Genomic DNA, 15,505 nt, shown 5'->3' with positions numbered 1-15,505 from the left:
TCTCCTTTTTTGTTGAGAAAGGAGGGTTGAAAATGCGGACTGGAAAGTGTAAAAATGTAAAATTGTAAACGTTTGTGTTCTGATGAAGGAAAAATAAATAAATATTACTTTAAAAACAACAACAACAACAAGGTGGGAGGAGAAGAAGGTGTCCCCCTCTCGCTTTCTTTTATCATCTGTAGGAGCCTCTGAGCCAAAAAAAACCACACAGTTTCCCATTCTCTCAAAGCTCTTTCCAAGTTAGCACAGAGTATGGAAACCCAGGGGTTAAAAAAAGCAAACCACCTGTTTGAAATAATCAGGATTTTTTAAATATATATAAAACTACAGAATAAACATGAGTCAGCAGTGTGATGCAGCAGCTCAAAAAGCCAATGCAATTCTGGGCTGCATCAATAGGAGTATAGCATCTAGATCAAGGGAAGGAATAGGACCACTGTATTCTGTTCCGGTCCGACCTCACCTGGAATACTGTGTCCAGTTCTGGGCACCACAGTTCAAGAAGGATCCTGACAAGCTGGAACATGTCCAGAAGAGGGCAACTCCACCACACTCCTTGGCAGCAAAGAAGGAGACTCCACCACACTCCTTGGCAGCAAATCCCACTGCCGAACAGCTCTTACTGTCAGGAAGTTCTTCCTAATGTTGAGGTGGAATCTTCTTTCTTGTAGTTTGGATCCATTGCTCCGTGTCCGCTTCTCCGGAGCAGCAGAAAACAATCTTTCTCCCTCCTCCATATGACACCCTTTCGTATATTTGAATATGGCTATCATATCACCCCTTAGCCTTCTCCTCTCCAGGCTAAACATACCCAGCTCCCTAAGCCGTTCCTCATAAGGGTTGGGAGCGGTGGCTAATACCCCAGAGGACAGGATCCCACTTCAAAATGACCTTCACAGATTAGACAACTGGGCCAAAGTAAACAAGGTGAATTTGAACAAGGAGAAATGTAAAGTACTACACTTGGGCAGAAAAAACGAAAGGCACAAATACAGGATGGGGGACACCTGGCTTGAGAGCAGTACATGTGAAAAGGATCTAGGAGTCCTGGTAGATCACAAACTTGACATGAGTCAGCAGTGTGATGCAGCAGCTCAAAAAGCCAATGCAATTATGGGCTGCATCAATAGGAGTATAGCATCTAGATCAAGGGAAGTAATAGGACCACTGTATTCCGCTCTGGTCAGACCTCACCTGGAGTACTGTGTCCAGTTCTGGGCACCACAGTTCAAGAAGGATACTGACCAGCTGGAACGTGTCCAGAAGAGGGCAACCAAAATGGTCAAAGGCCTGGAAACGATGCCTTATGAGGAACGGCTTAGGGAGCTGGGTATGTTTAGCCTGGAGAAGAGAAGGTTAAGGGGGGATATGATAGCCATGTTCAAATATATGAAAGGATGTCATATAGAGGAGGGAGAAAGGTTGTTTTCTGCTGCTCCAGAGAAGCGGACACGGAGCAATGGATTCAAACTTCAAGAAAGAAGATTCCACCTCAACATTAGGAAGAACTTCCTGACAGTCAGAGCTGTTCGGCAGTGGGATTTGCTACCAAGGAGTGTGGTGGAGTCTCCTTCTTTGGAGGTCTTGAAGCAGAGGCTTGACAGGCATATGTCAAGAATGCTTGGATGGTGTTCCCTGCTTGGCAGGGGGTTGGACTGGATGGCCCTTGTGGTCTCTTCCAACTCTACGATTCTATGATTAGGAAGAACTTCCTGACAGTAAGAGCTGTGCGGCAGTGGGATTTGCTGCCAAGGAGTGGGGTGGAGTCTCCTTTTTTGGAGGTCTTTAAGCAGAGGCTTGACAGCCATATTTCAAGAGTGCTTTGATGGTGTTTCCTGCTTGGCAGGGGGTTGGACTGGATGACCCTCGGGGTCTCTTCCAACTCTAGGATTCTATCATTCTGTGACTCTCTTTTGCAACCTCGGAGTTGCGGTCCAGGACGCCTGGAGGCTACCAGGTTAAGAAAGACTAATTTAGGGTGTATCTTCAGGTCTCCTCCCCGCAAAATCTTTGTTCTTTGTGGTTTACATCTCCTTGCTTCCCAGCCGAGCTCCACTCGAAAGAAAAAATCCGGAACAACCCGCAGGGGAGGTTGCAGAGGCATGTGCAGAGTGCCAACTCGAACGATCTGCCCCAGGTTTCCCGTCGGGGCCAAATGCTGGGCCCCAGAGATTTGAGTCGGGGGGCTTTTCTTGGGGGTGGGGGGGAGGGAGAGAAATTTAAAGCCTACTTGAGAGCTTTTATTTCCAAGTGTCATCCTGTAAATTGTTGTCAAAGACTTCGAGAGAGAGAGGGAAAGTTTGAATTGATTGTGTAAAGCACGGGTGTCAAACACAAGGCCCGGGGGCCAAATCCGGCCCGCCAGACCTCGTCATGTGGCCCGCCGAGCGCCCCAGCCAGCGGGACCCAGCAGTGGGACCTTGCTGCTGAAGCGCCACGCCAACAAAGCGCCGACAAAAAGCTGGGGCCGGGGAAATGCTTTTTGCCCCTGGGTCCCTTCGCGCTCTTTTCTGGTGCTGAATCAAGGCGGCGACCCCCCCCCTTCCCTTTCTTTCTTCCTCTCTCTCGTTCTTATTCTTTCTTTCCCTCTCCTTCCTTCCTTCTTTATCTCTGTCTTCTCTCCCTCTTTCTTTCCTTCTTTCCTACTCTTCTTTCTCTCACCTCTTTCCTTCCTCTCTCCCTCCTGCTCCCTCTTTCCTTCCTCTCTCCCTCCTGCTCCCTCTTTCCTTCCTCTCTCCCTCCTGCTCCTTCCTTCCTTCCTTCTTTCCTTCCTTCCTTCCTTCCTTCCTTCCTTCCTTTCGTCCTTCCCAACTTTCTTCCTCTCCCTCATTCTTATTCTTTCTTTCCCTCTACTTCCTTCCTTCTTTCTCCCTTTCCGTCTTCTCTCCCTCTTTCTTTTTCTTTCCTTCTTTATTCCCTTCCTTATTTCCTACTCTTCTTTCTCTCCCCTCTTTCCTTCCTTCCTTCTTCTCTCCCTCCCACTCCCTCCTTCCTTCCTTCCTTCCTTCCTTCCTTCCTTCCTTCCTTCCTTCCTTCCTTCCTTCCTTCCTCCCTCTCCCTCTCCCTCTCCTCAGAAACATAGGATGCTGCTTTATACTTCTGGCCCTTAAACCCTGGAACCAGGAGAGCAGCTTCAGTGAGTCAACCTCAGCCAGTCCCTTTGGTGAAGGGTGGTGGCTCACTGGCGGAACATCTGTCCTGCATGCAGAAGGACCCCAGCATCTCCAGGTACTAGTAGCTCTGCAAAGGTCCTGCATGAAACCCTAGCGAGCCTCCACCACCCAGTGCAGTTACCAAAAATCATTTTTCAATAAATTGTACAATAATTGTACATTTGAATATCTACTTGCCATTATTCTGACTATGTTTCTGCTTTCAGAGCTAGTTATTACTTACATTATTACAAAAAACAGTAATAATTGAATGCAGTGACAATAATTTATGAGAATAAAGAGTGGACACATAGTCCTACAGATACAACCGGCCCTTTGAGGGTGACCAAACTGCTGATGCGGCCCCCGATGAATTTGAGTTTGACACCCCTGGTGTAAAGCGTTCAATGTTGTTGGGACCGCGAGTATAATTACAGATTTCTTTCTCCTTACAATTTTGTCAGAGTGGTCTTTTTGGTACTCACACTTCCCTGGCAAGGGCGAGGAGGGAGGTGGTTTTGGCCTGTTTTCCACCTGTATATCTAACAGAGATGGATTCTTCAGCTTAACAAGTCCCACTGACATTTTAAGTTTCCTCTCCTGGGGGTGGAGGGGGGGGTCACTTTCGTTCCTGGTGAATTAATTTCTCAAAAAAAAACAAAAACAAAGCAAAACCCATGTTCTGTCATTCGTCATCCAATGCATCCCCCCCGGCATAAAATCGAGTTGGAGTGTTTCTTCATCTTCCCAATTTTATTTTATTACATCATAATCATCATAATTTATTCTTGATACCCCGCCCATCTGGCCGGGTTCCCCCAGCCACTCTGGGCGGCTTCCAACAAAATACAGAAATCAAACATTAAAAGCTTCCCTAAACAGGGCTGCCTTGAGATGCCGTCTAAAGCATAGCTGACAAGTAGCCCGTTTTCCCCGGGGAAACCCTTCGTTTTTACTTACCTTTTCCCGGTGTCCCCCCCCCCGTATCACTTCGTCTCCCGTTCTTCTCCGTTATTTTCTCCTGCCGGCGGCCATTTTTTCCCTTTTCCGATTTGCCCTTCTATGGGCACGAAAACGGCCGCCGCCAGCTTCAAAAGTCGCACCTACGCAGGTCCGGAAGTGCATAGACGTGACTTCCGGCAGCGGCCATTTTTGGTGCCCATAGATGGGCGGAGCGACACCGGAAGTTGCGCCGGCGCACTTCCTGACGTGCGTACAAGCGACTTTGGAAGCCGCCGGCGGCCATTTTGGGTGCCCATCGAAGGGCAAAGCGACACCGGAAGTTACGTCGACGCGACTTCTGGCGTCACACGGCTGCCGGTCCTGGATTCTGCAGTCCGGAACTTGGAAGGTAAGGTCTAAAAGTCTGGTAATTGTTGTTCTCTTTGACCTCTGGTGGGAGGGCGTTCCACAGGGCGGGCGCCACCACCGAGAAGGCCCTCCGCCTGGTTCTCTGTAACTTGGCTTCTCGCAACGAGGGAACCGCCAGAAGGCCCTCGGCGCTGGACCTCAGTGTCCGGGCAGAACGATGGGGGTGGAGACGCTCCTTCAGTACTTCCTGACAGTAAGAGCTGTTCGGCAGTGGGATTTGCTGCCAAGGAGTGTGGTGGAGTCTCCTTCTTTGGAGGTCTTTAACGATGGGGGTGGAGACGCTCCTTCAGGTATACCGGACCGAGGCCGTTTAGGGCTTTAAAGGTCAGCGCCAACACTTTGAATTGTGCTCAGAGAGCCAATGTAGGTCTTTCAAGACCGGTGTGATGTGGCCGCTCCCAGTCACCAGTCTAGCTGCCGCATTCTGGATTAGTTGCAGTTTCCGGGTCACCTTCAAAGGTAGCCCCACGTAGAGCGCATTGCAGTAGTCCAAGCGGGAGATAACTAGAGCATGCACCACTCTGGCTAGACAGTCTGCAGGCAGGTAGGGTCTCATCCTGCGTCCCAGATAGAGCTGCCCTGGACACAGAATTGACCTGCGCCTCCATGGACAGCTGTGAGTCCAGAATGACTCCCAGGCTGCGCACCTGGTCCTTCAGGGGCACAGTTACCCCGTTCAGGACCAGGGAACCCTCCCCACCTGCCCGCCTCCTGCCCCCCACGAACAGTACTTCTGTCTTGTCAGGATTCAACCTCAATCTGTTAGCCGCCATCCATCCTCCAACATATATGCCCTACCTTTCCCCTCCGGGGAGCTCAAGGGGGCTCACATGGTTCTCTCCCCCCCCCTCAATTAATCCACACGACTACGCTGTGATGAAAGGCAGCGACCGGCCCTGAAGGTCAACCAAGTGGGCTACATGACCGAGTCGAGATTCGAACCCTGGTCTCCTATTCCAACATGCCCTAACCACTACACCAGAACAGCGCTCATGCTGCCTTGGAGCCTACATGATTGTACAGACTGAGTCTGGTGTCCAAAACACACTTTAAAAACATCAGCTCAAAACACTTTAAAAACATCAGCTCAAAACACTTTAAAAACATCAGCTCAAAACACTTTAAAAACATCAGCTCAAAACACTTTAAAAAACAAACGATTTCATGCAGAATATTCTAGGAGGGATACTGAAAATACATTAAGCCAGCCTAATGCTTCAGGTTCAGCAATGCTGGGGGGGCTTTAAAAAGTCTTCTTTTAGAAAATGGTGCAAGCCAAAGATAAGCACACTTCAAAAAAGCAAGAATGCTGTATGACCTCCTCCTAGATTGGAATACCAAGGATGAAGCAACTAAAGAGTGCATGATCAAATGGGCAGTAGATCTAGGCCAGTGGTCCCCAACAGGTGGTCCGGGGACCCCCAGGGGTCCGCGAGCAATGCCAGAGGGGTCCGCAAGATGCTATTAGAATAAAAAAAAATATTAAATCTATTTCGTATGATAACAGATTTTTTTTTGGTTTTGGCCGCTTCCTGCATGAGCAGAAGTCTAGCGCAAAACTAGAATTAGATAGAGGCAGTAGTTCCGCTGTATGCCGCTAGGTGGCGCTTTACAAACACTCCTGTTTTGCAAAGAGGCAGCGCGCGCATTCCCAAGATGCTTTGCGCGCGTCGGCTTCATTGGTGCGCTACCGCGCAGGTCCCCCGTCTTCTCCATTCCCCTCCCTCCTCCCTGGCGCGCGCTGCCTCTTTGCAAAACAGTCGTGCTTGTCAACAAGAAACTTGGAAATAAGGCAATGGAAAAGATCCTTCCATTTGCAACCACATATCGGTGTGAGCAAGCATTTTCTTCCATGTGTTTCATGAAAAACAAATATCGGAATGGGCTCGACATGCGGTCGGATTTCAGAGTGAAAGTTTCAGGTTTGGAACCTAATATTTCAGAAATAATGGACTCAAGGGACCGATGTAACTCATCTCATTAAGAACTGAAAATTAAAACTAACTGTATACTGATGGAGTACTCTGTTGTAACTGTAAAAAACGTATCAATATAAAATATAAAAAGACTCTTAATTTGGCTCTCACTTTTTAATTTTAGGGGGACCCAGGTGGCGCTGTGGTTAAACCACTGAGCCTAGGGCTTGCTGATCAGAAGGTCAGCAGTTCGAATCCCTGTGACGGGGTGAGCTCCCGTTGCTTGGTCCCAGCTCCTGCCAACCTAGCAGTTCGAAAGCACCTCAAAATGCAAGTAGATAAATAGGAATCGCCACAGCGGGAAGGTAAACGGCGTTTCCATGTGCTGCTCTGGTTTGCCAGAAGCGGCTTTGTCATGCTGGCCACATGACCTGGAAGCTATACGCCGGCTCCCTCGGCCAATAATGCGAGATGAGCGCGCAACCCCAGAGTCGGTCACAACTGGACCTAATGGTCAGGGGTCCCTTTACCTTTACCTTTTAATTTTAGGATTAGGAATTAATGGGGGTCCTTGTCACAATAGCGGCTCGATGAGGGGTCCTCGAGAAAATTCTGATCTAGGCTATAATATTAGTATTGATCAATGGCAAAACGTATGGAAAAATCAAATCAGATTTACAGCCTGCACTCTTTTAAAAGAAAACATCATGAAGAGGATGTTTAGATGGCATCTTACGCCGGTTAAGTTAGCAAAAATCAACAATAAAAAATGCTGGAAGTGTAACATCAAAGAAGGGGACTTCTACCACATGTGGTGGCTCTGTGCTAAGGTCAAGATCTATTGGGAGCAAATATATAATGAATTAAAAAGGATTGTTACGATACACGTTCCCCAAAAGACCTGAAGAAATGTTATTAGGAATCCTAAGCAGAAGTATAAAGAAAGAAGACCACAAACTTTTCATGTATGCCACCACGGCCGCAAGAGTTGTTGTTGTTGTTGTTTAGTCGTTTAGTCGTGTCCGACTCTTCGTGACCCCATGGACCATAGCACGCCAGGCACTCCTGTCTTGCACTGCCTCCCGCAGTTTGGTCAAACTCGAATTCGTAGCTTCGAGAACACTGTCCAACCATCTTGTCCTCTGTCGTCCCCTTCTCCTAGTGCCCTCCATCTTTCCCAACATCAGGGTCTTTTCCAAGGATTCTTCTCTTCTCATGAGGTGGCCAAAGTATTGGAGCCTCAGCTTCACGATCTGTCCTTCCAGGGAGCACTCAGGGCTGATTTCCTTCAGAATGGATAGGTTTGATCTTCTTGCAGTCCATGGGACTCTCAAGAGTCTCCTCCAGCACCATAATTCAAAAGCATCAATTCTTCGGCGATCAGCCTTCTTTATGGTCCAGCTCTCACTTCCATACATCACTACTGGGAAAACCATAGCTTGAACTAGACGGACCTTTGTCGGCAAGGTGATGTCTCTGCTTTTGAAGATGCTGTCTAGGTTTGTCATTGCTTTTCTCCCAAGAAGCAGGCGTCTTTTAATTTCGTGACTGCTGTCACCATCTGCAGTGATCAAAGAGCCCAAGAAAGTAAAATCTCTCACTGCCTCCATTTCTTCCCCTTCTATTTGCCAGGAGGTGATGGGACCAGTGGCCATGATCTTGGTTTTTTTGATGTTGAGCTTCAGACCATATTTTGCGCTCTCCTCTTTCACCCTTATTAATAGGTTCTTTAATTCCTCCTCACTTTCTGCCATCAAGCATATCTGAGGTTGTTGATATTTCTTCCGGCAATCTTAATTCCGGCTTGGGATTCATCTAGTCCAGCCTTTCGCATGATGAATTCTGCATATAAGTTAAATAAGCAGGGAGACAATATACAACCTTGTCGTACTCCTTTCCCAATTTTGAACCACTCAGTTGTTCCATATCCAGTTCTAACTGTAGCTTCTTGTCCCACATAGAGATTTCTCAGGAGACAGATGAGGTGATCAGGCACTCCCATTTCTTTAAGAACTTGCCATAGTTTGCTGTGGTCGACACAGTCAAAGGCTTTTGCATAGTCAAGGAAGCAGAAGTAGACGTTTTTCTGGAACTCTCTAGCTTTCTCCACAATCCAGCGCATGTTTGCTATTTGGTCTCTGGTTCCTCTGCCCTTTCGAAATCCAGCTTGCACTTCTGGGAGTTCTTGGTCCACATACTGCCTAAGCCTGCCTTGTAGAATTTTATGCATAACCTTGCTAGCGTGTGAAATGAGCGCAATTGTGCGGTAGTTGGAGCATTCTTTGGCACTGCCCTTCTTTGGAACCACGGCCGCAAGAGTTATTTTAGCACAAAAGTGGAGAACAATGGAAGTGCCAACGATAGAAGACTGGAGGGAGAAGTTGATAGGATACTCAGAGCTGGCGAGGCTAACGGGGAGAATCGGGGATCGAAAACAACAAAAGTTTCAAAAAGAATGGGAAAAATTTATAATTTATAGGAAAGACTATTGTAAAATTTAAACAAAGAAAGACCAAGGAGAAAATAAAATGAAAAGGGGGGGGGGAAGAGGAAAACTGGTAGATTACCATTATAAAATGCAACAAGAGGAGAAAGTAACCAGGACGTAAAATTAATTATGTGGGAAAATAAATGAAAAAAGGTATCTGGTAGAATATATAATGGGACGGAATCAACTGGATGGGAAAGAAAACCAAAAGAGAGAGAGGAGGAAGTCAAGGTTGGGGAAAATGAGGTGAAGATGAAAACAAAGAACAGGAAGAAAAATGTAATAACTTGAGACACAAGCCCAGGTCGACCATTGGTATGAAAGGATATTTTATTTGAGAAATGTAAGTTATAAATGGATAACTGTGGTCTCTTTTTCTTTTTTGTATGGAATTGCTTTTTCTTCTTTTTTATGTGATTTGTTATTGCACATAGTTGTAAAATCAATAAAAAGCATATTATAAAAAACAAAAGCAAGAAAGCTTGGCATGTAACAAGAAAAAACTGTGGCCGACCTATAGAGAACTGATTGAAAACAAAGAAGGGAACATTTAACTTAAAAAAAATATGAGGAGTTAAAATCATCAGGGCTAAGTTGGCTAGAATTTTTCCAGTTGAAGGCCCCATATGACAAAAGACATCAAATCACGAGGAATTAATATTAAAACAACTAAATTTGGAATATTGCTTAATAATGATAAAATCATAGCCAAAGTATATAAGTTATTAGGAGAAACAGAAGAGGAAAAAGGGAAATGGTTAACAAAATGGGAACAAGATCTAGGCTATGAAATACCATATGAAAGAACATATGCGAGAACTATTTTTAACAATAAGAACTCAAGAGGGGGAAATGAGGAAGTCTGAATCTGTTTTTGTTTTTTGTTTTTTTTTGTCGTTTTTTTATGTATTTTTCTTCTTTGTGCCTTTTTCTTTTTTCTTGTATTTCTTGTTAAAATCTAATAAAAATTATATTAAAAAAAGAAAAAAAAAGAAATACCATATGAAAATTGGTCAAAAGACATAAACTTTACCGCCTGTTATACGTTAAGAGAAAATGATATAAAGATGTACTACAGGTGGTACATGGTCCCGGAAAAACGGGCAAAAATAAATAAATCGTTAAGTAACCAATGCTGCAGATGTAATGCAACAACTTCAAAGGTAGCCCCACGTAGAGCGCATTGCAGTAGTCCAAGCGGGAGATAAACAGAGCATGCACTACTCTGGCGAGACAGTCTGCGGGCAGGTAGGGTCTCATCCTGCGTACCAGGTGGACTTGCCCGATGGTTAAAAATTTTTGGGAAGTAATCCACGAGGAGATTACAAAATTATTAAAAATATCATTTGTAAAAAAAAAAAAGCAGAAATGTATTTACGAGGCATTCTGAATAATAGTATACCGAGCGAAAAAATCGGTATCTTTACGTATGCTTCAATGGCTGCAAGCTGGGGCGTAGCCAGGATGAAAATCGGGGGGGGGGCAAGGGGCGGGGAGCAAGGGGCGGGGCCAAGGGGCAGGGCGGGGCCACATCGGAGCAGCCCGAAATCGGGCTGCTCCCACTCCCTCCTCCCCCTCCGCGATCGGAAGGGACGAGGGGGAGCCAGGATCAGCCCAAAATCGGGTTGCTCCGACTCCCTCCTCCCCCTCTGCGATCGGAAGGGACGAGGGGGAGCCAGGATCAGCCCGAAATCGGGCTGCTCCGACTCCCTCCTCCCCCTTCGCGATCGGAAGGGACGAGGGGGAGCCAGGATCAGCCCGAAATCGGGCTGCTCCGACTCCCTCCTCCCGCTCCGCAATCGGAAGGGACGAGGGGGAGCCAGGATCAGCCCGAAATCGGGCTGCTCCGACTCCCTCCTCCCCCTCCGCGATCGGAAGGGACGAGGGGGAGCCAGGATCAGCCCGAAATCGGGCTGCTCCCACTCCCTCCTCCCCCTCCGCGATAGGAACGGACGAGGGGGAGCCAGGATCAGCCCGAAATCGGGCTGCTCCCACTCCCTCCTCCCCCTCCGCGATAGGAAGGGGCGAGGGGGCGCCAGGATCAGCTCCGATCCCCTCCTCCCCCTCTGCGATCGCCGGGGCGGGTGGAGGGAAAGCCCCAGAGCCGCGCAAAGCGGTTGCCTGGCTTTCCCTCCGCCCGCCCCACAGCCAGCTAGGGAGACGGCACCGGGCGGGCAGTGGGGCAGGCTGGCCAGTGGCCCTGCTTCTAGGGGGGGCAACTGCCCCCTCCTGCCCCCCCTGCCTACGCCCATGGCTGCAAGACTTTTAATAGCCAGTAGCTGGAAAAGCACAAATATTCCATCCAAAGGACAATGGGTTGATAAACTATGCGAATATTTAGAACTGGCTAAATTGACGGATATAATCCCCCAAAAACACATAATTAGGAAACAATGGGAGAGGCTAAATGAGGACTTGGAGAAAGATGACCTGGGAACAAAAATCCGGTTGTTCCTTCAATGACCTTGCCGGAAATGGGAATTGGATTTAGTCGGAATGTAAAAACGGTGATTTGTTATCAGAACGATGTATACGGAAAGACAGGATCTATATCAGGGTCCCCCAAACTAAGGCCCGGGGGCCGGATGCGGCCCAATCGCCTTCTGAATCCGGCCCGCGGACAGTCCGGCAATCAGCATGTTTTTACATGAGTAGAATGTGTCCTTTTATTTAAAATGCGTCTCTGGGTTATTTGTGGGGCATAGGAATTCGTTCATATATTTTTTTCCGAAATATAGTCCGGCCCCCCACGAGGTCTGGGGGACAGTGGACCGGCCCCCTGCTGGAAAAGTTTGCTGACCCCTGATCTATATGTTACGAAAGCAATTGTACGAAGAAGCGGTGGAAGTTGTGACCTACCTTGACGGACATGACGCAATGTCCCTATTTCACTCATTTCTTCTTTCTTTTCTTTTCTTTTGATCGTGTCTTCTTTTTTCTTCTTTTCAAGTCTTTACTTTCTATATGTTCTTCTTACTTCTTACTTTTTTCTTTCTTTTTTCTGACTTTTCTCATGGGTTCTACTTGTACATGTAATGATGTCGTATGGTTTGTTTAAATGTAATGTTTGTCACTTGTTCTGGTTTTTACTTGAGCAAACTCATAAAGGATTTTAAAATTTTAAAGAAAGAAAAGCGAGAAAGCTTGGCACGACTGCCTTAGAAGCCTGAAGTAAGAAGAAAATATAGAAAGTAAAGACTTGAAAAGAAGAAGAAAGAAGACAAGATAAAAAGAAAAGAAAAGAAAGAAGAAATGAGTGAAATAGGGACCTGATTTGGTACATTTTTTCTCTCTAGCACACTGATGGGCAACCTTTTGAGCTTGGTGTGTCAAAATTCGCCAAAAAACGAGCGTAACTCGGGTGGTGTGTCACTTCGAGTAAAAAACCATGATTTCGCGATATTTATAGTTTAAATAACAAAAATGTATAATTGTAATATATAACTGTATTCAATGAACCAAAAACTAATTATTTAACCTAACCAAAAACCCCTTATTTATCACAAAGTGCCCAGAGTTGTTGAGCTTTTTGGGGGGAGCTGCTGAACAAAGTTTTGGAGGTTTTTTGGGGAGGTGCAAAAGTTGCTTTGCTTTTTTTTGGGGGGTGCCCCAAATCTGCTGCACTTTTGGGGGGGGAGAGAACAGAAATAAATGACGAATAATACCTTCTCTGGAACTAACACGCAGCACTGACGTAGTCTGCCAAAGCGCCAAAAAACCCAGCACAGAACGGGTTAAAAAACGAACGCTGTCGCACCCAATCACAGTCTGCCAAAGCGCCAGGAAAAAAACCAGCACAGAAAGGGTTAAAAAAAACCAATCTCTGGCTACCAGCAACAACAACAAAAAAACCAGCACAGAAAGGGTTGAAAAACCAATCTCTGGCTACCAGCAACAACAACAAAAAACCAGCACAGAAAGGGTTAAAAAACCAATCTCTGGCTACCAGCAACAACAACAAAAAAACCAGCACAGAAAGGGTTAAAAAACCAATCTCTGGCTACCAGCAACAACAACAACAAAAAAAAGGATTCGGGTTTTAACAGCGGAGACAAGTTGTAGCGGAGACTAGAGGAGCGGGAAAACAAATGCAGGGGAAACCAACAACAACAGCGCGAATGGGCCGATGGGGCGTGTGCCAGCAGTGAGGACTATGCGTGTCACGTCTGACACGCGTGTCATAGGTTCGCCATCCCTGCTCTGGCACCTAGAAAATGTGTGAGAGTGCAGCCTCCCCCAGCCTGGTGCTCTCTAGATGTGGTTGGGGTACGGCTCCCGCCTTGCTCAATCTGCACTTGGCAGTTTTCACTTGTTGATAGAATTGTATCCCCCACTTTGTTCTCCAAGGAGCTCAAGGTAACATGTGCACAGTTCTTCCCCCTCCTACAACAACCTTGTGAGGTAGTTACAGGTAGGTAGCCGTGTTGGTCTGAGTCGAAGCAAAATAATAATAAAAAATCCTTCAGTAGCACCTTAAAGACCAACTGAGTTTTTATTTTGGCATGAGCTTTCGTGTGCAGGCACACTTCGTCAGATACACTGAAACGGAATCCACCAGACCCTTATGTATATTCAGAGGGTGGGGTGATGGGAGTGGTAAACCTGTAGATGGCTGTTAACGACTGTTGACGACTGCAATTAGTCCTGGGGGGGGGGGAGCAAGGGCGGACACATAGCAATGGATTCAAACTACAAGAAAGATTGTTTTCTGCTGCTCCAGAGAAGCGGACACGGAGCAATGGATTCAAACTACAAGAAAGAAGATTCCACCTCAACATCAGGAAGAACTTCCCGACAGTAAGATCTGTTCGGCAGTGGGATTTGCTGCCAAGGAGTGTGGTGGAGTCTCCTTCTTTGGAGGTCTTTAAGCAGAGGCTCGACAGGCATATGTCAAGAATGCTTGGATGGTGCTTCCTGCTCGGCAGGGGGTTGGACTGGATGGCCCTTGGGGTCTCTTCCAACTCTATGATTCTATGATTCTATGAACTTCCTGACAGTAAGAGCTGTTCGGCAGTGGAATTTGCTGCCAAGGAGTGTGGTGGAGTCTCCTTCTTTGGAGGTCTTTAAGCAGAGGCTTGACAGGCATATGTCAAGAATGCTTGGATGGTGTTTCCTGCTCGGCAGGGGGTTGGACTGGATGGCCCTTGTGGTCTCTTCCAACTCTAGGATTCTATGATTCTATGAAACTACAAGAAAGAAGATTCCACCTCAACATTAGGAAGAACTTCCTGACAGTCAGAGCTGTTCGGCAGTGGGATTTGCTGCCAAGGAGTGTGGCGGAGTCTCCTTCTTTGGAGGTCTTTAAGCAGAGGCTTGACAGGCATATGTCAAGAATGCTTTGATGGTGTTTCCTGCTTGGCAGGGGGTTGGACTGGATGGCCCTTGTGGTCTCTTCCAACTCTAGGATTCTATGATTCTATGAAACTACAAGAAAGAAGATTCCACCTCAACATCAGGAAGAACTTCCTGACAGTCAGAGCTGTTCGGCAGTGGGATTTGCTGCCAAGGAGTGTGGTGGAGTCTCCTTCTTTGGAGATCTTTAAACGGAGGCTTGACAGGCATATGTCCAGAATGCTTTGATGGTGCTTCCTGCTCGGCAGGGGGTTGGACTGGATGGCCCTTGGGGTCTCTTCCAACTCTATGATTCTATGATTCTATGAACTTCCTGACAGTAAGAGCTGTTCGACAGTGGGATTTGCTGCCAAGGAGTGTGGCGGAGCTTCCTTCTTTGGAGGTCTTTAAGCAGAGGCTTGACAGGCATATGTCAAGAATGCTTTGATGGTGCTTCCTGCTCGGCAGGGGGCTGGACTGGATGGCCCTCGTGGTCTCTTCCAACTCTAGGATTCTATGATTCTAACCATCCCTTTTTGCAGAGAGAACTCTGGGACCCTCCTTTGTGTGGCTTGGGCTCGTTCTTTTCCTTCCTGTTGTATGAACACATTTAGCAATTCTCATGTTTTATTATGTGCTTGTTCTATGTATCTGATTCTTAAATGTTTGATACGTGAGTGAGTGAGTATTTTTAAACGATCTGGTTACAGGTAGGTAGCCGTGTTGGTCTGGGTCGAAGCGAAATGAAAAAAATTCCTTCAGTAGCACCTTAAAGACCAACTAAGTTTTTATTTTGGTATGAGCTTTCGTGCGCATCGTGTGTATCTGAAGAAGTGCGCATGCACACGAAAGCTCGTACCAAAATAAAAACTTTGTTGGTCTTTAAGGGTCTCTGAAGAAGTGCGCATGCACACGAAAGCCCGTACCAAAATAAAAACTTTTTTTTATTCTTTGTTCCTTTTTTTCCTCTCTCTCTCTTACGACGTTAGATTCCCCCCCCTTTTTTAAAAATATATATCTTTCGTCTCTTTTTTCTTCTTTCTTTTTCTTTTTTTCTTTTCTTTTCTTTTTCTCTCTTTTTTTGTTCTTTTGTTTTTTCTTGTATTCTCCTTTCCTGAGATATTTCTTTAAATCTCCTCTTTTAAAACCAAAAAATATTTCAGGTTAGGCCTTAGTTGCTGTCTAGTTTGTCCACTACTTTTTCCTTTTCCTATCGAGCTTTCCTTATAATTGTCCTATCGGACTTT

Source organism: Zootoca vivipara, chromosome Z (genome assembly GCF_963506605.1).
Source record: "Zootoca vivipara chromosome Z, rZooViv1.1, whole genome shotgun sequence".
In the NCBI taxonomy this organism is placed as follows: domain Eukaryota; kingdom Metazoa; phylum Chordata; class Lepidosauria; order Squamata; family Lacertidae; genus Zootoca; species Zootoca vivipara.
The sequence above is the reverse complement of the archived record's forward strand: the minus strand, read 5'-3'. Positions refer to the sequence as shown.